General features: G+C 48.8%; 2 long non-coding RNA genes across 4 annotated transcripts in view; one reads left to right on the top strand and one right to left on the bottom strand.

The window, feature by feature from the left end:
* The window catches only part of LOC125393259 (uncharacterized), a 17,110-nt gene extending 15,460 nt beyond the window's left edge, over window positions 1-1,650 (bottom strand). Inside the window, exon 1 of one of the 3 annotated variants that reach the window (XR_015738327.1) lies at window positions 771-1,650. This is a non-coding gene — a long non-coding RNA (uncharacterized LOC125393259). The remainder of the gene's footprint in view (window positions 1-770) is intronic. The other 2 variants (XR_015738328.1, XR_015738326.1) reach the window with 2 other exon arrangements.
* The window catches only part of LOC125393261 (uncharacterized), a 21,326-nt gene extending 311 nt beyond the window's left edge, over window positions 1-21,015 (top strand). Inside the window, exons 2-3 of the long non-coding RNA XR_007229750.3 lie at window positions 16,009-16,096; window positions 19,878-21,015. This is a non-coding gene — a long non-coding RNA (uncharacterized LOC125393261). The remainder of the gene's footprint in view (window positions 1-16,008; window positions 16,097-19,877) is intronic.

Raw genomic sequence — 21,015 nt, 5'->3', positions numbered from 1 at the left:
GTCTCCTTTTAACTCCTCCCTGTCAATGACTGGTAGGACCTGCGCAGCCGCCAATGTCAGGTTGGCTCCTTTCTCTGACTCAGTGGAAAGTGTGGGGATATTCTAGAGAGCTGCTCACAGCAAGAGCTAGGCCCCTAGGGCCTCCCCTCACCAAGCAGGTTCGTTCCTCTGTGCTTCGTCTATGCTGTGAGTGTCTCTGAGCCACAGAGTTGTGTGGCCTTCTGTCAGGATAAGGAAAATTGGCAAACTCGACCTAGGGGTAGCCCTGGAGTCTTGCTCCTACTTTCATGCACTCTGGTTCAGCTTCATTCCCGAGCAGGTGGGAAGTGTCCCTCCCATTTTATAGAGAAGGCTTGGAGAAGGAGTCAGAGTGCCCACGTAGGGAGTAGGGAGTGGTCTGGGGTGTCTGGAATGAGCCCCAGGCTGAGGTTCTCTCAATGAAGTCCATTAATATGCCCTTGACTGTACCCGGGTACTGCTGTCTGACATTTCTCAGCTAGCTCAACCCTTAGTCTGCCCGGCTCCCCCCCCCCCCCCCCCCCCGGAAGCCCCTTGGTCACCTGACACGCCTTACGGCCAGTATGTTCTTGCTTCTATGCGTTATTCATGTCCTCTGTGAACATGGCTGCCGAGGTAGGGACCTTTGCCTCTTCCCCATGCCTGAGATGTTCCACATCTAGAATCCTTGCTCTGGCCCGGGTGACCTGCCCTTGCCACAGTGAAACGGCTATGTGTTCTCCACAGAAAGCCAGCAAACTCTTCTTTCTTACCTGAGTCCCATTGTGCAGTTGGGGTCCAGAGAAGCCCCTCAGCTTTTCTTAGCACTTTCTTCTCTAAGGGAAGTGGAGGAAGGGGCCAGTATTTCCTGTCAGCCTGCCCTGCTTACACACCTGAGGTAAACGCCTTAACTCTTGCTGAGTACCTCTGTCCTGTAACTGGTCTCTCTCCACCTGCCAGGTCCCAAAAAACTACTCTGAGGCTTAATATTAATTACAAACTGTTTGGCCTATTAGCTCAAGCTTATTACTGACTAGGTCTTATAACTTAAATTAACTCATTTTTAGTATTCTAGATTTTGTCACAAGGCTTGTGACTTGTTACCTCACATCCTGCTTCCCCAGTGGCTGCTGGTGTCTCTCTGACTCCACCTTCTTTTTCCTGGTATCTTTGCTTGGATTTTCCCCTGGCTCTATTCCGTCTGGCTGCCGGCCAAATCAGCTTCTTTATTGACCGTGGGTAATAAAAACATAGTCACAGCACACACAGGAGCATCCCACATCAGTTCCCTGCGTTCTCCAGGGTCAGATTAGGAGATGCCATTCGCCTGCCTACAGTCATGGAGTGAAGGGTTGGGAAAATGTCAGGCCAGGGACAGCCAAACTCGTCCTCCATCCTGGTGAAGGTTGGGCAGCCTGCACCTTCTCAGTGGATCTGACCCCCTAGGGTGGAACTAACCTGAGACACTGCTGTCACTGGAGAAAAGCTGAAGCAAAAAGGCTACAGAGAAAATCAGGTCTTGGAGACATTGTTCGATTTCCCGGATGAAGCTAAAACTAGCCACACCCCTTGGACTTCAGTTTCAAGGCCAATAAGTTCTGCTGTTGTGTTAAACAAGCAGACAGACAAACGGACACACAAAAAGGCATTCTTTCTGCTGCAAACCAACATCTAGGCCTAGAGTGTAGCTTTGGAACCCTCCCTTCCCGCCCACGCCATCCCAGCCTTTCACCAAACTTCCTCCTCAGAGGCCCATCCACCCACATGCAAATTAACTTGTAAATAGACACCCAAGGCCTTTCAGGACTAGCCCACAAGCATCTTTGTGTGGCAAGAGCTACGAGTACTATACAGAAAGCTTGTCCATGTTCGACCTAGGGGAGAAGAGGACAGAGATGAGAAAGGCAGTCAAGACAGCAAGGCCCAAAAGCAATACCAGCACTCTCCCTATCCCCCATGCAAAATGACTCTGAGCTCCATATACTTCTGGGTCTCTGGAAAGATGGCGCCCACACCAAGCTCAGCCAAGAAAGGCTTCCACCCTGGCTTAATTTTCAGAAACCCTTCTTGTGCCAGTTGGAAGGGTGGCCTGAAAGAGGAAAGACCTCTGACCAAGTCACTGTTTGTTTATTGATTGATTTTTTTTTTGACTGACCCCTGGCCCAGGATAATTAATCATTGAGCTAAGAAGCCTCTTGTGTACCTTGACCTCCCTTATCTTCCCGCTCCCTTTCCCTTTCTCAGCAGGATCTTGAAGGGTGATTCAGGGCCCCCAGCATTCCCTCATTCCTGCAGCACTGTTCAGCTCTTCCCTGGGCCTGCGTGTTCCGTGGGCCCGTATTATGCACAGTCTAGGCTGTTCCCACAGCCAACTCAGTCAGTGTCCCCGGATGTGCTGGGGAGGTAGACGTTTCAGTTCCTAGCGTCTTCTGAAAGAGCCAGAGCCTCAGACTATAGCTGCTGGGGTTTATCCGTGAGGTGCCAAAAAGGACCTCTCTGGACCTCATATTCCTCCCTGGCATCAGCTTCAGTTCTCTCTGCCCCAAAGAAGAGAAATGAAAATTGGAGAATGCCTACTGTCCATAGACCCCCACCTGAACTCTGAGTTCCGACAGGGTGACACAGCCCATACTGTTTACAGCCCTGCTCCAAACTCACTGCTGCTGCTGTGGAGAACCCAGTCCTCCCTCTCTTCCTTTATCCAGTAAACTGTTTTCAGACTGGAGGCTACTAGGCCACCAGCCAACCATAAATTCTTTGGTTCTTTCAGGTCTAAATCAAGCTGTGCTCAGCGAGAGTCTCCCTCCCACAGGCTTCCAGCCATATTTGGAAGTAGAGCAGGGAAGCCAGATAGGAAATGGTTACCTGTGCTTACAGGCCAGCCATACAGCAAGAGCTAAGTCAGCAATGCTGACTCACTGAGAGCGAGCACAGTGCACCCGCACCCCCAGGTTCCTGAGCAAGGGTGTTGGAAAGAGAATAAAATGGCAGGACTCTCTCAGAGGGCCTTGAAGCAGGCCAGGAGCCTCCACGAGATAGTCATTCTCTTCCTACGACTGAAAGAAAATGAATTATTATTGTTGTGAAGTGTTCACAGTAGCCTTACTCCGAGGCTGCGGACCTATACTCTATTTTAAAATAAACAAAAACTAAGGGGCCATGGGGGGCCATGAGGGGCTGCAGGGAATGTTCTCTGGCAGGGAACTCCATGGGAAAGAGGCTTTTAGAGTCAAGTCATTCAGACTAGGGACAGTGGCTGAGCAAGGGACAAGGGCCGTCAGGCCTCCAGCGCAGTCTCCAGGGTATTAGTGGCAGAATCTGGACCACCCAAGCCTCGGACCAACGAAGTCCAGCCCAATGGCTAGGTAACGTTTCTGTTGACTGAAGCTTGACCTGACCATGACCTTAGACCTTGTAGAACAGTTCTCAGCTCACTGCGCCACCCTTCTGACCCGTCATCTCACCAAAAACTGTGTACCCCAGGACGCTGTACCTTCTGGTATTTATTTCTGTTTCTTTATTACTAGTCCCCTGTACAAACCATAAACTAAATGAAGGCCAGAACAGGATCTTTTAGGTTCTGTGCCAGATAGTAGAGAATTAACTGTGGACTTGAAGCTTGCACAGCCTGCTCTCTGGTTCCCTTACTCACGTGTCCCTTGACCTTAGTCATGTGTCTCCTTTTCCTTGGCTCTAAAAAGCAGAGATTAGAATTAATGACCACATCACATGGTTGGCACAAGGAACAAATAAGACTGTACAGAACACGTAACATTGTCCTTGGCACATAGGAAATAGTTAATAGATATTAGAGAAAGCCATCCCCCAAAAGGTAGCAGCTGAAATCGAAACAAGAAACAAGCAAACAAACAAAAACTCTCATTTGTAACTAGGGTTGGGGATATGACTCAGCCCATAAAGCTTGCCTGGCAGGGGCAGGGATCTGAGTTCTGGTTCCTAGAGTCCACATAAAAAGCCAGGTGTAGGGTGCACACCTGTAAACCCAGCAATACGAGGTGGGACACAGGCAGGCAGAGCCTGGAAGCTCACGGGCTAGCCTGACGGACCTGGCAAAGTTCCAGGCCTGTGAAAGCCCTTGTTCCCGAGGACCCACACCTGAGGCTAATGTCTGACCTCTACATGCTTGCCCTGCCTGCACGTTCCTTTACCCACACACATAAAACAAACTGTAATGACGTAATATTTCACAGTTCTGTGGGTGACAGCCAGAGTGACTCGTCTCTGCTCTAAGCAATTTAGGCTGAACTCACTCCAGTTTTCGGTCTGTCGGCTCAGCTGTGCGACTGTGGCCCCAATCATTCAAGTGGTCGCTGGTTGAGGCTACCCCTTGGGACATCACCATGTGCATTCTCCGTGCCTTCTCCAGCAGGCTAGCTAGGGCTTCTAGAAAGTCAAGGGTCACTTATACAGTGTTAGTCAAAGCAGGTGAGTCCAGAGACCAATGGTGAAGAAATGAGGTAGTTTTTGTTAGAAGGCAGTACCAAGACTTACTAGATGACATCACCACCATTGCCGTCACCATTATCATGTGTGTGAGATAGTAGTGTGGGCACATATGTCGTGTGTGTGTGTGTGTGTGTGTGTGGCATACAGGAAACTTCTGAGAGCTCATCCATCATAGGATCCAGTGATACAACGCAAAGTCATCAAAAGGAAGTGGTAAGTGCTCTTACCTGCCCAGCCACCTCTCAGGCCCTATATGTAGATGTTTCTTTTCTTTTTTTTTTAAATTATTTTTAATAACATGTAGATATACGTGGATAAGTGCTTCTCGGTACCAGCATCTAGGGAGACCAGAAGAAAGTGTCAGATTTTCTGTAATATGCCTGATATGGGTGCTGAAAATTGAACCCCAGTCCTCAGGAAGAGCAGCCAGTGCGCTTAACCGCTGAGCCATCTCTCCAGCTTACATGTGTGCTTCTTTTTCTTTTTTCTTTCTGGCTTTTCAAGACAGACAGGGTTTCTCTGTATAGCCTTGGCTGTCGAAGAACTCTCTCTGTAGAACCAAGCTGGTCTTGAACTCACAGAGATCCACCTGCCTCTGCCTCCTGAGTGCTGGGATTAAAGACATGTGCCACCACTGGCATGGGTGTTTCTTTAGCCTTTCATGGGTGGTGTTCTCCTGTTTCTAGTATATACACATACACAGGTGCCTGGGCCCGCATGCATTCAATTTGTTTTTGTTGAAAACAATGAGTAACTATAGATAGAATTATAATCCTAACACTTCTGAGATGAGGCAGGGGGGAATCTCAAGGTCAAGGTGAACTCATATCAAGAGGAAGTCTCAGAAAAATAATACAGGGTTAGGCATGTAATTTAGTTGTGGCAGATCACTTTATAATAGCCTAGATTTGATCCTCAGCTATGGAAAAGGAAAAGAAAATCATAGATAAGTAGAAAAATGGAGGAGAAACTAGAGAAGAGAGAGAAGAATTGCCTTGTTCAAGGTCACATAGGAAGAAGTAGAAGAGTTAGGACCATAAGTTAGGCTTCTCGATGTCCAGCATCCCCTCTCCTCAGGGCACCAGCCTCACCAAGTGAGATGAGGCTCCATTCTCCAAACACTTGCCTTGCTCCTCAGCTTCTGTTGAGGCCCCAGAGAAATACCTGGCACAAGACAGTGAGCACTGCTTTCTAGGGTCCAGTACAAAAAAGGAGTGTCATTCCCCAGAGCACAGAACAGCCCAGAGCAGCCACAGCCCACAGCAGCCACAGCCCACAGCAGTCTCCACTGTGCGTGGGTGGGAGGCGGGAAGGAAAAGCAGAGACCAGGGCAGTTCTCGGGGTGGGCACTGCACAGCCTGCTCACTTCCTCAGCGTCAGATCCGAACATACACAGGGGCACTTTCATATGCACCCAGGTGCACACGGAGGCATGCGCCCTCCTCCCTCTCTTTAAGGCCTGAGAGAATGCTGTCATTTAGATGGTGGGCCACTCAGCTCTGAGTTGGCAAAGCAGAAATTACAGTTTTGGAAGTCTTGGTTTGGGGAAGGGGAGCATGAGAAAGTCAGGCCACTGGCTCAGGAAGTTGTGAAATGCAAGACATTTCTGTTATCGGTCCTTCCTGTTGTGGTGGCACCTGGGGGGTCACCAGAGCCCTTGAGCGCCCCACTTCCTCCTAGCAGAGGAACTCTTGGGCCTGCTGAGTCACCTGCTGGGGGGAGCACTCCTATTTTCAGTCTGAGGTAAATTAAGTAGACCACATTCCCTTGAGTTTGTGAATGGGTGTAGACCCTAAAGCAGAGGCTCTCCTCCCGCAAACACAGTACCCTCCCTCTTGTCATTTTCTTTCTCTGAGTAGCTTTCTTTGCAAGGAAGTCACTCACACGACCCCAGGAGAGAGGAGCAGAGCAAACATAGGTGAACTGCTAAGGCGGGTGTGCAGTGAGAGCAGGCCCGCCCCTTGGCTTGACAATGATTGACAATGATTGAGAATGATTGTCATGACAACGATTCAACCATGGAGACATCACTCTAGTTAATTTACTATTATTTGCAGTTTTCCTGTAGACCACAGCCCTCTTAGCCGTCTTATGGTGGGTGGGCCTTTTGCACAGCCCTGCATTTGGAGGATGCCACTGTTTGGGAGCTAAGGCCATAGCGGTTCTTGAGCCGAGCAGCCTGGTTAAAGGTAGGCATAAAAACCATACAGTTAGTGAATGACTTGGACCGGACTCTGAATTCCTCTAAGACATGGCCTCCTAGCTCTTGGGCTGTTACCCAGGTCTCAGAGGCAGGGCCATTGGTTTCTAGGATATCAAAGCAGGAGGCACAGATAGATGTCATGAAGTCTAACCCCTGCCCCCCACCTCACTTTGTTGATAGGAAAATGGAAATGGGGGAAGGATCAGGGATTCACCTGGAGGTAGGGATGAAAACAGGAGGGGACAGGTAGGGGTGTGGGGGGAGAATACTGGGAGAGATGACCAGAACTGAGGGACTTTCAGGGGCGAGGTAGAAGCCTGGTGCAGTGGAAACTCCCAGGGATCCACGAGGAGGACGCTAGGGAAAACTCATATATGGGAGACACAGAGCCTGAACTCTCCATCTTCTGTAACCAGGCAAGGCTTCCAGTGCAGGGACTGGGACACCAACCCAGCCACAGAACCTTTGATCTACGTTTGCCCTGCCTGCACGATGTCCTGAGGTGGAGCAGGTGCAGAACTTGTGGGAGTGGCCAGCCAGTGACTGGTCCAGCCTGAGACCCAAGCCATGAGGTGGAGCCCATGCCTGACACTGCCTGTAGGGTCAGGACCCAGAGGTTAGACAGCCCAGAGACCTAGGGCAGAACCAAACATGTCTGGGGAAAAAAGGGAAAGACAGAAAAGAAAGGAAAAGAGAAAATACGATGAAAGGACTCCTGATATTCTGCTGTACTCACAGATTGGTGCCTGGTCCGGCTGTCGTCACAGGAGCTCATCCAGCAACTGATGCGAGAAGATGCAAAGACCCACAGCTAAACGTCAGGCGGAGCTCAGGGAATCCTGCGGAAGACAGGGAGAAAGGACTTTAGAAGCCAGGGGGTCAGGGACAGCACAGCAAAATGTCCCACAGAATCAACCAAGCAGGGCTCACAGGGGCGCAGAGAAGCTGAACCGGCGGCTATCAGGGAGCCTGCATGGGTCTGAGCTAGCTCCTCTGCAGCTGGGTTCTGGTGGGACTCCTGACAGTGGGAGGAGGAGGGTTTCCAAAGGGAGACCTGAGCGGGTAGAGCTTCAGCACACAGTCCTGAATGGTGGAGATGTCAAACCCAAGGGCTGCCTTAGAGGAATAAGGAAAATGAATGAAACCAGACCAGGAGGGAGACCCTGAGGGTTGCAAGCCATAGAGGTTGTTGGGGTGGGGTTGCCTAAAGCCTTGGTAGTGCTTTTCTCATCACTGGGTACCCCCAGTGTTGCATATTTGACTTTTATTTGGTCCCATTCTCCTTCTATGATCCCATTCCTCCATTTTGGAGTGAGAGTGTTTATTCTATACCACTGCATTTTGGAAGTATATCAATTATTTATTATGATGATGGTGTTTGTTTGTTTTGAGTCTTTGGACTTAACTTTTGAACAATATTGGGATTATTGACTTTGGAGATGCGCCAAATAATTTTGAGTGATAAAGCTGTTACGAGCTTTGTGGAGTATGGTCAGAAGTAGATGTTATGGCCACCGTGAAATGTCCCCTACAGGCGCATGTGCTGAGTATCCTCAGTTGGAGGCACCTTTTTAGGGAGTAGGGAGCCTAACAGGAGGGAGCAGGTCTTTAGGAGTATGACTTTGGGGCAGTGTCATGTCCCAGGCCACTGCTGTCTCTCACACTTGGTCTCACTTTCACTCCTGTTCTCTGCGTCTTGTCAATCATGAGATAAAGGAACTCCTCTGCCATGTTTCTGCTACCATGATGCTCTGCCTAAGTGCATGGGGCTGAGTAAGCAAGGACTGGACTCTCGGAAACCACAAGTCAAAGCTCAATCTTTCTTTTCTCAAGTTGCCTCAGGTATTTTGGCCACAATGACAATAAAACTGAAGGATGCAGTTTTCCTCGCCAACATAGCCACTAAGAAATAACCTAAAGTATACAGGAATGGTTCTGTTAGCCATAGATAAATATTAGTCCACTTGTGATGGTTTGAATAGGAATGACCCCAGAGACTCGAATGTTTGAATGCTTGGCCCAAAGTGAGTGGCACTAGAGGAGTTGCAGCCTTGTTGGAGTAGGTGTGGCTCTGTTGGAGGAAGTGTGTCACTGTGGGGGTGGGCTTTGAGGTCTTATATGCTCAAGCTACACCCACCATGGCTCATAGTCTCTCCCTGCTGTTTATGGACCAAGATGTAAAACTCTCAGCTTCTTCTCCAGTACCATGTCTACCTGCATGCTGCCATGTCCCACCATGATGATAAAGGACTAAATATCTGAAATGTAAGTGAGCCTCAATATGTTTTCCTTTATACAGGTTGTCGTGGTCATGGTGTCTCTTCATGGCAATAAAAATCCTACTAGGACACCATTTTATACAAGGAACTTGAGTCTCTGCACTCTTTGATATCTTTGGCCCTGGTCAGCCCTTGTAGACACAGAGTGATGGTTGTATTTATTTCTTACCCTAAGACCTTGGTGCCTACCTGATAAACCAGGAAGCTCCTAAAAGGGTTGGTTTAATTTGCCATGGTACTAAAACCAGGTCCTACCTCTTCCAGAGCAGGTCTGTAGTCCTCTTCTGTTTCCAGGGACTTCCCAAATAGACTAAGAAAGCCTCTGCCTAGCCTGGTGGTAGTGGTGGCACACAGCTTCAATCCCAGCACTTGAGAGGCAGAGGTAGATGGTTCTCTGTAAGTCTGAGGCCAACCTGGTCTGCAGAACTAATTCCAGGACAGCTAGGACTACACAGAGAAACCCTGTCTCGAAAAACAGAAACAAAACAGAAAAGTTACTGTGTTAATTATAAAATTATGTGAGCAGGGTTTTCAAATGGCTCAGCAGGTAAAGGTACTTGCCTGTAAGCCTGAGGGGCTGAGTTCTATCCCTGGGGTCCACATGAAAGAAGAGGAGAAACAAACACCCCCACAAGTTGTCCCCTGCTTCTGGATGAGAACTGCCACATAAAGATGCTCTCACATCCAAAATGAACATATTTAAAATAAAATAAGTAAACAAATGGAATGAAATCATAGATGGCTTAGCTTGTGAAAATCAACATGGCTACTAACGGTACATGTCCAAGGCCAGCCTGGTCTACATAATGAGCTCCAGAATAACCAGGACTGCATAGAGAGACCCCATCTCAACAAGAAAACAAAACAACAACAAAAAGAGAATTATATTTCAGTTAGACATGGCAGTGCATGCCTGTAGTCCCAGTAGTTACAAGGATAAGAAGTTCTCTGACAAAAGACAGGGGACACGCTTGCAGGAGGCCAAGACATTTAATATGTCTGAGGTTAGGCAGGAGAATGGCTCCAGAAGTCTAAAGCATGCAGGACAATGGTAACTGAAATCCACTGAGTCCCACATTCCCAGTCAGACCATCCTGGAGGGTTGCTCACCAGGTTGGAGAGCCAGTTCAGATGGTGCTGGCCATTGGCTGAACATGGCTATGAATCTTAGTGACTGTGTGCAGGCCCTGACTAGGGGAAGGAGGAGTAATTCTGGGTTTGTTTTGCCTCCACTTTAGCTGTTTAATTTCAGGAAAATTGTTAAATTTTTTTGAATTAGGTATTTCAGAGTTTCATACAACATGTTTTGATTATATTCACCCTCCCCCAGCTCTTCCCCTAGTCACCTCCACTGTACCTACTCAATCTTGTGTCCTGTTCTTTCATCCTTTTTTAATCCCTCAAGACCATTTTGTGCTATCCAAATATTCTTGTATGCCAGGATTTTTATTGGAGTGTAGCCAGCTTATCAAGGTCTACACTCTTAGAGAGATCTCAGCGAATTTTTACTTTGTGAAAATTACCTGAATTCTTCAATACTTTGAGATCCTCAAGACTCTAAGGGGAAAAGAAAGTATTATCAATTTTGGGATAATAAATGATATAATTTCTGGGAAAGGAGAATAACTATCATCATGCCAATTTCGCCCTTGCATGGCAATGTGTTGGAGTCTGTCCTGATCATCTCCTCCCAACCAGAACCGACTGGTTGAATCACCCTGGGTCAAGGGGCACTGTCCACCCTAAGAAGGTGTCCAGTGCAGGTGTCTCAAGTCTCTGATGTCAGCAGGTGATGGTCCACCTTCTCCAGGGAGCAGCCATCCCACCATGTGAGGACAGCTGGTGAGGACTCCTGCTGAGAGCCTTCATGACAAGCCTCAGTAAGCCTAAGTCCTGGCTAGAGCGGGTCCAAATCCATCGGCAGGGAAGGCATTGAGGGGTCTTGTTATCTTCCCTCTCTCAGGAAGCGTTCTCTCCCCTCCTCCCTCCCTCCCTCCCTCCCTCCCTCCCTTCTTCCTCTTTCCCTCCCTTCCTTCCTTCCTTCCTTCCTGAAAAAGACTCTCTCTGTGTATCCCTAGATGTCCTGAAACTCACTATGTAAACTAGGCTGGCCTTGAACTCAGAGACTTGCCTGTCTTTGCCTCCTGAGTGCTGGGATTAAAGGCATGTGCCACCCCGGCCAGTTAGGACATTTTCTTTAGGAGGGAGGTGGGAGAAGAAGGCATAACCTGGGCTATGTAAGACCTTAGCTTTAAATATATATATCAGCTGGAACCTCATCATCCAGGGGGAATCTATCAGTGATGTTTAGAACTTCTTCTGACAATTCATTTTTTTAGATACAAAAGAGAAGGGTAAGTAGAGGCCAAGGGGACATGTAAGAATGTCATCTAGTGAGGGTCATCTCCGAGCAAAGGGAACTCCAGGGAGCTCTGGGTTCTGAGAATGGAGAGAGCAGTGCCGGACAGGAGCAGGCTCAGGGTAGGGTGAGTCACAGATGGGCCTGAGGGTAGCAGGGTAGGGTGAGCCACAGATGGGCCTGAGGGTATCAGGGTACGGTGAGTCACAGATGGGCCTGAGGGTATCAGGGTAGGGTGAGCCACAGATGGGCCTGGGGGTATCAGGGTAGAGTGAGTCACAGATGGGCCGGAGGGTAGCACGGGTGCTTCTACCCCTTGGCCACAAGGTCCTGGAACCCACAGCAGACTTCAAAGTTCAGGATGCTAAGATCAGCCTCACAATAGACCTGAGGGGGACAGATTCAAGATTTTAGAGAAACACCTAAGAAAAAAGTCATCAGGCCTTTGGAAGAGCAAGACTGGAAGCCCGGAGGAGGCCATTCCTGAAAACATTAACTTGAGAGTTGAGTCAGGCCCAGTGGATGAAGGCTCTAGACACCAAGTCTGATGGCCTGGGTTTGACCCTAGGATCCTACATGGTAGAAGGAGAGAATCAGTCTTGCCAGTTATCCTCTGACCTTCACACGAATATTGTGACATGCCACCTCCCAATGTATGCACAATAAATAAATCTAATTTAAAACATGAGAATGAGTCTTTGGTGTGGGGGACAATGCTGAGAAAGATGTGGCTTTGGTCTGAGAGCATAGGTTTGCAAACAACAAGATTTAGTCAAGTGTTGAAGACACCACTGATCAACTGTGTACCTAGTCCCTGGGTGTTATTTATCTATCTACAACTCCGGAGGACACCGATACAACACCAGTACAATCCGATACAGCAGTAACAGGGCATCAGTGTGAGGATTTCTCAGGCAATACAGCTAAGAGCCAAGTGAGGTGCCTGGCGCACAGAGGACCCCTGGAATGTTTGGAGGAGACAGAATGGGAACAAAGGCAGAGGGATAGGGTGCAGGAGAAGGTGCTGAGAGGACCAGATGTCACGCATAGCTGCAAAAGGAACATGTGTCCTGCAGAGAAAGAGAGGTATTGTGTAGGCTGAGTCAAGAAGGACACCAGAATAATGGCTTCTAACGCTGCCTGGAGCCAAGGAAGGGCTCAGAGCCTAGAAGGTCCCTGGTGAGGGACAACTTGAGAGTTGCCATGGTGATTTGGATGAAAGCCAGAGGCAGAGAGGTCTAGGAGTGATGGGAGAGGAGGAATCCAGGGGTGAGTTCACCAAGACTTTCAACAAGCTTGGCAGGGGGAAGAAAGGGCCACAGGGTATTTCAACATGTATAAAGACAGAGGAACAAGTCAAAGAGCTTCTCAGGCAAAGGAGGTGACCACCAGTGTGTCACCTGTTAGATTATTTTTCCTTCTTTAGGAATCAGAATGTGGGGGTGGAATGTAGCTCAATGGTGGAGTGCTTGCCCAGCCCCACCAAGCCCTGAATGGATCCCCAGCACCACAGGAACTCAGCATAGTGGTGAGTGCTTGTAATACCGGCACTCAGTAGGGAGAAGCAGGAGGGTCAGAGTTCAAGGTCCTCATCAGATTCTTAGTGAGTTTGTACACAGCCCAGGGTACGCGAGAACTGCCTGGAAACAAACAAACAAACAAACAAGCCCTTTGAGAGGGCATTTTTGTCCACCTGTCTTTCCCTCCTTTATTCTCTTCTTCCATCAGCCCACCCTTCATTTAATGACACATTCCCTTAGGCCTCTGGGCCTGGGCTGATGGCTAACAGGAAGGCTTTGGCAGAGTGCAAAGCAGAAGCAGGAGAGGCGAGAAGTTGAGCCCAATTCACCCCTACCTCTTTAGGGCCTGTTTTAACAGGAAGACAACCAATTGATGAATGATATAACAACATCACAAGGGGTTGAACATGAAATGTCCCCCACAGACTCATGCATCTGACCTTTTGGTTCTCAAACGGGTGCGACTGCTTTGGGAGCCTGTGGAAATTTGGGGACACAGGACCTAGCTGATGGACAGAGGCCACTAGAGGCCAGCCCTGCTTCAGGTTCTCTGTCTGTTGCCTAATTTGCCAACATGTAATCAAGTCACACTGAGAGTCACCACCACCACAGGTGTGCAGCCGTGGTGTCCTCTAAAACCAGGAGGCAAAATCACCGAAGCCCCTGCTGTACCTGTGCTATTTACTCTTCTGTTGCCGTGATAAAACACCACGACCAGAGCCACTGAGAGAAGGAAGGCTTTATTTGGGGCTATCCGTTCTCCAAAAGGCTCCACCACATCAGGGCAGGGAGCATGGCCTCAGGCAAGCAGGCAGGTGTGGTAATGAAACCTGTGACCCAGCAGCTGAGAGCTCACATCCACAAACAGGAAGCAGAGAGCACACTAAGAGAGGCATGTGCCTTTTTTTATATTCCATTACTTTTTATTTATTTTACTTTTTATTATTGAAAATAGATTTTTTTCTATACAATGTAGTCTATTGATGACCTCCCCTCCACAACCCCTCCCAGATCTTCCCCACCTCATCCACCCAAATCCTCTCTTTCATAAGAAACAAACAGCATTTAAAAAATAAAGTAAAATAAAAACCAAGGTAGGACAAAACATACAAACCAACAAACAGAAAATAAAAGAGTCAAAGAAACAGCACAAGAAACACACACAGGCACAGAGATACACACGTTCACACACACACACAGAAATCGCATAAAAACTCAAAATTGGAAACTATAATATATAAGCAAAAGATCTGTAAGGAAAAACAAACAAACAAAAAACAAAAACAAAAAAAAACAACCAGGCAAAGCATAATGAGACCAAAGCAAACAAGGAAACAAAAACAAAATAAAAACTTTCCAACAATACCTTTGAGTTCATTCTGTGTTGGTCACGTACTGCTGGACATGGGCTGCCCTTGAGTGTGGTTTGTGCACCTAGTGAGACTCCCCTGGAGAGAACTAAGTTTTCCTCTAAGAGCAGCTATCAGCTGGAGATAGCTCTGGGTTAGGGATGGGGCTTGAGTCCACTTCCCTTCTCAGTGCTGGGACCCCAGCTGGCTTAGGGCTGTGCAGGCCCTGTGCGTGCTATGCTATGCAGTCTCTGTGCATGCTGTGCAGTCTCTGTGCGTGCTGCCAGTCTCTGTGCGTGCTGTGCAGTCTCTGTGCATGCTGTGCAGTCTCTGTGCGTGCTGTGCAGTCTCTGTGCGTACTGCCAGTCTCTGTGCATGCTGTGCAGTCTCTGTGCGTGCTGTGCAGTCTCTGTGCGTACTGCCAGTCTCTGTGCGTGCTGTGCAGTCTCTTGCGTGCTGTGCAGTCTCTGTGCGTACTGCCAGTCTCTGTGCGTGCTGTGCAGTCTCTTGCGTGCTGTGCAGTCTCTGTATGTGCTGCCTCAATCTGTGAGCTCACATCAGTCCTGCTGGGTCTAGAAGGTCTTGTTTCCTTGGTTTCTTTCTTTCCCCTGGCTCTTAGAATCTTCCTACCTCCTCTTTTGCAGGATTCCCTGAGTCATGAGGGGACGGATTTGATGGAGACATCCCTTTCAGAGCTGTGTTCCCAGGTCTCTCATTGTCCAGTCGTATTCCCAGCTGCTGTAGAAGCTTCTCTGAGCTGGCAGGAGTCTTTTGAAACCTCAAAGCCCACCCCTAGAGACACACCTCATCTAACGAAGCCATACTTCCCAGTTCTTCCCAAACCAACCAGGACCAAGTATTCAAACTCACGGACCTACAGGGATCATTCTCATTTAAGCCACCACAGTGCCCCGAAAGAACCAGGACAGCCATGTCCACAGAGCCCTTAGAAATAGAATCCTAACAGTTCACCAACCCCTGCCTGCTTTGTCCCTGGTCTGACTGAGTCCCATAGCTTAAGTCTTATAGTTTCTATTGCTGTGATTAAAAATCATGATCAAAAGCAACTTGGGGAGGAAAGAGTTTATTTCAGCTTACAGTTCCACTGCACTAAGGGAAATCTGGGTAGGACTCAAACAGGGCAGGCAGGAACCTGCAGGCAGGAGCGATGCAGAGGCCAAGGAGGGTGCTACTTACTGGCTTGTTTTCAATGGTCTGCTCAGCCTGTCTTCTTCCTCTCCTCCTCCTCGTTTTTTTTTTTTTGTGTGTGTGATAGGGTTTCTCTGTGTAGTGCTGACTGTCCTGGAACTCACTCCGTAGACCCCACTGTCCTCATATTCAAAGATCTGCCTGCCTCTGTGTCCTGAGCGTTGGGCCGCCACAACCAGTGTCAGCCTGCTTTCTTACACTACCCAGAACCAGCGTACACAGGGAGCTGGGCCTTCTCATCTGTCATCAGTCCAAAAAATGCTCCATAATCTTGTCCAGAGCCCAGTCTGGTGGGGGCATTTTCTCTGCTGAGGTTTCCTCTTCCCAAATGATCCCAGCCCGTTTCAGACTGACATGACACCAGCCAGCACGGCCTTTAGCAAGCCCTTGTTTAGCTGTTCTGCCTAGTTTTCCATTCCCAGCTGTGTGAACAATCGGAGACTTGATACTTACCGTCTACTCATCCACGAACATCACAATATATCCAACACTGGGAGACAAAAGCGAGGAAATCAGGTCCCTGGTCCCCTCCAGTAGCTGGGTTTGAGTTAGATGATCTTGGAAAGCAAACCCATAACATAAATATAAACATAAGGTTCCATAATGCTAATGGGTTTTTCCACAGGCGGGGCTGGTGCAGAGACCTGTCTGAAGCAGGAACCCAGATCTGAAGGGCAGGACCAAAGGCAAGCAGCACTCCTGGCTCAAAGGCAGTAAGTAAAGGGAGAGGAGCTTGGTCAGGGGCAGAAGGACAGGCACAGGTGCGGTGACTGAGGGTCAGCTGGCTGTAGACACAGCAGACACAGTCAGGAAAGGCCTTTTGGCCAAGAGAAACCGCCCTCTTCGAGAGCAGTGAGAAGTCCTGGCGCTGTTCAAACACAGAGGCAACGTGACTTTTGGTTTCCCAGAATTCTAGTTGATGAGGCAAAGGAAGATCAGCGTGCCAGTCTGAGTCAATCACACAGCTCTGTAGTTGTATGACTGGCGTGGGAGCTACTTTCCACCCTTTTTAAAAGGTGGGGATTTTTTAAATGTATTTGTTTTTATCTTATATGTATGGATGCTTTGTCTACATGTACGTCTGTGCATCACCTGTGCACAATACCCAAAGAGGTCAGAAGGGCGAGTTGGATCCCCTTGGAACTGGAGTTACAGATAGTTCTTAGCCACTGTGTGCATGCTGGGAATCAAACCTGGGTCCTCTGGATGAGCAACCAGTGCTCTTAACCTCTGAGCCATATACAACCCCTCGACATTTTTTTTTAATAGCAAATTTGCTCTGGTTTTGCTATTACGAACACTGATAGAACGAGTGTTGGGGGCGTAGCTCAGTTGGTAGGCTATTTGCTTGGCATACAAGACCTTGGCATAGATGGTGGTACAGCCTGTAATCCCAGATCTCAGCAGTCAGACATTCTAGGTCACTTCTGGGTACATAAAGCACACTAGGTCAACCTGAGATACATGAAATTCTGTCTCAAAAAAAAATTGTGGGTTATAAAACCGTTAAGGATTATTAACCTAAAGAACAGCTTAGGACCCAGGCGGGAGGGTACAGTAAGGCCTGGGGGCTCCCGTCAGTGTGACTTGTATACAGACAGGTGCCATGGGGTAGAACTGGGCTTTGGGGCTCGTAAGCCGCATTCCATACATTGCCTCTGTCCCCTTGGAGGGTACATTCCTGTGTTTTCTCCAAGAGTCTGACCTTCCAAAATGTCTGAGGGAAGAGAGAGGCTGAAAGGAGGAAACCAACCCAGTGCAGTGGGAGCCACCTCCCAGCCAGTGCCACCTCCCCCTCTGAGAAGCCTGGGCCTTGCTGCCTCTCCCCAGGGAGCCCTGCTCTCAGTAGCTGCCAAGGGCTGAGACTATGGGGAGCGTTCTGTTGACAGTGCCCAGCAACCAGGGCTGGGTATCAGCAAGAGGCTGGAGCGGAGAGTCCCCAGGAGGCAGGTCCTGCCCAAGAAGAAGTCCCCAGACCTGTGTGGCTCAGAGGGAATGATGCGGGGAGCCTAGGGTTGAGTCTGTCCTTAGACCCAGCCCTTTAGCAGAATGTTCCCTTTCCCTCCACACACAGCCAGGGAGACTGCCTTCCCCTCCAACAGCGGGGAGCCCTGTAGGACACTGACGTCCCAGCCTGCTGTTCAGCATCCCCTGGTGGGATGGTGGAAGAGAGTGGGATTCACGTGTATCCCCTTGCTGGATCCCCGGGCCAGCAATGGATTGTCCTCCAGCAAGGAAGCCGGCGCCCCTTAGAGGACCCGGATGAGTGGGAGGAGTTCAGCAAAGCCTAAACTCTAGGTAGGGCAGGACTTAGGCCCCTGGGCCTTTATCTCCTCAGGCCCCCAAGCAGATGGTGGGAGGACAGTCAGATCTCAGCTGTTGGAGGTCAGGGAAAGAAGAGCAAGGGAGACTTAGGAATCTCACAGACCAAGCCTCTCACTTGGAACTGCCTCACACCCTCACTCAGGAAAGTGGGGTGATAGAGTCTCTGCCTCTCACCAAGGTCATGGGACTGGACGGGCTAACTGGTGAGCCTGCTGCATAGCTCCCCCCTCCCCCCATGACCTATTGCCTCCTCTCCACAGCCGCCCACACCTTTCCTATGTCTAGAGATCCGGACCCTGTGGCCAGGGAACAGTCTCTGAGTAGATCACTTCCCTCTCTGAATTTCAGGTTCCTTGTTTATCGAAACTGGGGACTCTATTTTAAGGTCAAAGGCAGCAGTTCAGGTCTCATGGGAGATGGTGCATGACACAGACATGGGCAAGGACGATGGAGGTCAGAGGAAGTGTTAGGATGCTGAGGAGGCCAGGGAGGGTCATCGTCTGGAGGGCTAAACATCCCACAGTGGTTCTCAACGTGCCTAGTGCCTCCACCCTTTAGCACAATCATTCACATTGTGGTGACCCTAACTATAAGGTTACATTCGTTGTTACTTCATAACTGCAATTTTGCTGCTGTTATGAATTGTAATGTAGATAATTCTAGAGACAGAGGTTTGGCAGAGGGGCGATGGCTCACAGGTTAGGGACCAGTGGAAGAGCTCTGCCAGAGGTAACTTCTGAACTGCTCCCCCTTATCTTCATGCCACAGAAATCTTTCTAGGTCGCTGTTCAAAAACACCAGCACCAGCATGCAAGGATACACCCCAGAACATAGGCACCCCAAGACAAGGGCCCTTGGTTAAAATGAAAAGCTGCAGCAGAACCAAATACAGCATGCTACAGAGGAGTTGAGACAAGTCTGTCTGTGGAATGCAGGCTGCAGAAACGAAGCATGGTGTTGAAGGTCTTCTGTGATCTCATGTGTTACTATACATGTTCTCACATACATGCTCTACAAGCAAATGTAACATCGGCACACATACACACCGTTTGAAGCATACACGTGAAAATCCTGAATTGCCTGTGCTTCTGTAAACAACCCCTTACCCATGCCCATGTAGACAAGTCTAGTTAAACTCACAGGGTCACCAAAACAAGTAGACAAGAAGCTAGAATAGGGAGGGCCGGGAAGATGGCTCAGCTAGTAAAATGCTTGATGTATAAGGTCCAGAGTTCAGAATCCTAGCACCTGTGTGAAAACCAAGCATGGCACCATGTGTCCATCACACCAGTGCTTGGGGACAAGACATGCAGATCCCAGGGGGTCTCTGGATGGACGGTCTAGCCCAAGCAGGGAACTTCAGATTCAGTAAGAAACACTGGAAAAATAAGAGTGAGAGAGACTGAGGAAGGCCTCATGGTGTAACCGTTGACCTTCACTCTGACCTGCACATATGCACACATATATATGCATGCACATACATGCATGCACACACATGTACACATATGAAGAAGATAGGAGAATAGGAAAGAGATAATTGTTGAATAGGAGGGAGCAAGAGAGGGAATAGGGTGAATATCATCAAGATGCACTATATACATGTCTGAAAGTCTTATAATAAACCCACTATTTTGCCTAATCAATATATGTCAATACATGCTTTGAGACAGGCCTCATTATGCAACCTGGGTGAGCCACTATGAAGACCAGAGTATCTTTGAACTCACAGACATTCTTCTGCTTCTGCCTCCCAAATGCTGGGATTAAAGATGTTCGCCCTAATATCTGACCCCCAAATCTTAATTTTTATTTATTTGTTTGTTTGGTTTGGTTTGGTTTTTAGAGAAATGGTGTCTCTGTGTAGCCCTGGCTGTCCTGGAACTTGCTCTGTAGACCAGGTTGACCTCAAGCTCAGAGATCTGCCTGCCTCTGCCTCCCAAGTGCTGGGATATAGAGCATGCCACCACCATGCAGCAAATCTTTATTTTTACTTAAAGAAAAATGAAATCCTGGAAAGGTACATAGCCCTTGCTAAAAGTAATTTTCTCTAAGGTGGAAAACATATGTGAAATTTTATTTTTTACATTTCTGCACCACCCCTTGGCTTTCTTAGATGTAGTACATATTTTACCTGAATTAAAGAAGGCAAATGGTCGACTTTCTCCTCAGAGAAACAAGAAGAAGGGGAAACTGGCAACGACAAAGATCCGTGGTGTGGGACGTGGTCCAAACATGTGTACCCGTGAAGGTGGAGATGTGACCAGGATGACCAGCCCCTTTCCCTAGTGTTCAGAGACTACCCTCATCCACACCCACACCCTCCTGTGCCTGGCTGAGGTCTGAGGATCTTCTGTACCAGGAGAAGATGGCCCAGATGCGCTGGACTCTCAGATACGGATGGATGGCGTCTTTGGAAGTCCTGAACACTTTGAGGTGTTCTCTTCATGCATTCTGGGATACTCACTAATGAAACCCCAATGAATGAAGAATCCTACACCATGCTAACGCTCAGACCGCCATATTTCACACATCCTATATCATCTGTGGCCTCTTGTTTTTACCTCAGCCAGTGCTGTGGAGTACGTGGCTCTGACCTTTGATTCTGCTTTGTAAATAAGGAAGCTGAGGGGCCACGGGGCTGTGCAACTTGCTGAAGGTCACACAGCCACAGAGGGCAGAGGCTGGGCTCACACCGCTCCCACTGATTCTGGAATTCCCCCCCCCCCCCGAGAGCCACCATTTAGTGATCTCCTGGGATACGTACAGCAAGGATATGCTAGCAATGTTTTTAGACCGAAACTGCTCGCTGGGTTACCATTAGCCTGACCACAAATGCTTCTCAGGAAGAGGCCGAGGAGTTGGAGGTGAGGTCAGTGGTAAAGGGCTGGCAGCATGCAGAGGCCCCTAGGTTCTATTCTTGGCACCGAGAAGGGTGGAAGAAGGAGAGGGAAAGACAAGAGAGGAGAAGGAGTAAGGATTGGTGGTGTCTGTGGAGTCAGCTGAGCCATTTGGGGATATACTGACCAGAGTGGCAGCTGCCTAGAAAGATTTAATCAATTTTTAAATTGTGTGTTTGTGTGTGTGTGAGTTGAGTGAGTGAATGAATGTCCATGCCATAACACACATGTGGAGTTCAGAGACCGCTGGCGGGAGTCAGTCCTTTCGTTCGACCATGTGGGGCTCAGACACGGAACTCAGGCTTGAGAGCAAGTACCTTTACTCCACCGAGTCGTGCCACGGGCCTCACAACTGCCTAAATAAAAAGGAAAGGTAAAAAAAAATCCCAGTCTCCCATAGTCTACCATGT

The sequence above is a fragment of the Myodes glareolus genome, chromosome 7 (assembly GCF_982192425.1).
Source record: "Myodes glareolus chromosome 7, mMyoGla1.1, whole genome shotgun sequence".
Classification (NCBI taxonomy): domain Eukaryota; kingdom Metazoa; phylum Chordata; class Mammalia; order Rodentia; family Cricetidae; genus Myodes; species Myodes glareolus.
The sequence above is the reverse complement of the archived record's forward strand: the minus strand, read 5'-3'. Positions and strand labels throughout refer to the sequence as shown.